The sequence below is a fragment of the Buceros rhinoceros genome, unplaced genomic scaffold, assembly GCF_000710305.1.
Source record: "Buceros rhinoceros silvestris isolate BGI_N320 unplaced genomic scaffold, ASM71030v1 scaffold6660, whole genome shotgun sequence".
Taxonomy (NCBI): domain Eukaryota; kingdom Metazoa; phylum Chordata; class Aves; order Bucerotiformes; family Bucerotidae; genus Buceros; species Buceros rhinoceros.
Genome location: NW_010390084.1, coordinates 1 through 1,111, shown reverse-complemented (window position 1 = coordinate 1,111; position 1,111 = coordinate 1).

The window sequence follows — 1,111 nt, the reverse complement described above, 5'->3', positions numbered from 1 at the left end:
GGAAAACCTTTCATCCGTGCCGTAAAGAGTGAGCACTGCTTCCTGCAGTGCAGCAAACTGCGGGAGAAAGCCAAAGCAAAGTGTCCAATTTTAGAACAATTTAAAGATCCTCTGCCCTGTTCCGTTTCCTACAGTCAGTTGCTTTGCAAAGAGCTTTTTAGATGCCAGGACTTTACTTAAGAATTCAGAGTGAGCACTGCTTCCTGCATTGCAGCAAACTGCAGGAGAAAGCCAAAGCAAAGTGTCCAATTTTAGAACAATTTAAAGATCCTCTGCCCTGTTCCGTTTCCTACAGTCAGTTGCTTTACAAAGAGCTTTTTAGATGCCAGGACTGTACTTAAGAATTGCAGGTTTTCCTCCTACATGCCAACTGCGAAGAGACATTCAGAAAAACTATACTGGAAAATACGTAAAGAATTGCCCTTTTTCCCCTAGCTACTACTTCCGTGCGCAGCCACGCTCCTGACCTACAGTCAGTGCCGGGTGTGTAACTCCCCCCTGTTCCTCTTACCTCCTGCTAAAGGAATTAGCTGCTCGGTGCAGCTAACTGGGGTTTATTTGTGGGGCTGAAAGGGGAGGAAGTTGTCTCAACTGCATCAGTGCATTTTTCCAGGGAAAGAAATTGCAAGAAAGAGGAAATTCTCAACTATGGTGAGAGAAAGAATAATAATGTATTTGGTCATGTAGCTGTCTGCCACCTGCGGCTGTTACTGCAACTATGGCCCAAACGTACCTCAGGATGGAGAACAAAAAGCCAAAGCTCTAGTCCTGAAAAGATACGTAGAAGGTAGTACCTAGGAGTGTAGGAAAGCTTCAAGGAAGAAGAAAATATACCTCAAGGATTGGGGGGTTTTACGATGTTACTTCTTGTAAAGCATCTTTAAAGATAATTCCTCTTCCAACTGGTTGCCCATTTCCATGCTGCGCTCTGGGTAATTCCAGCGCAATAACCACCGCAGCTGGTTATTCCTTTTGTGCTTAGCTGCTCAGACCACCTGCTCGCCAGATCGGAATCCTCAAAATGAACTTTGGCTTCCTGAAACGTCAAGGCTCTGGGCTTTGACTCACTGTCGCACGTTGAAAAGGGGGCTGTTTCCCACCAAAAGGGATG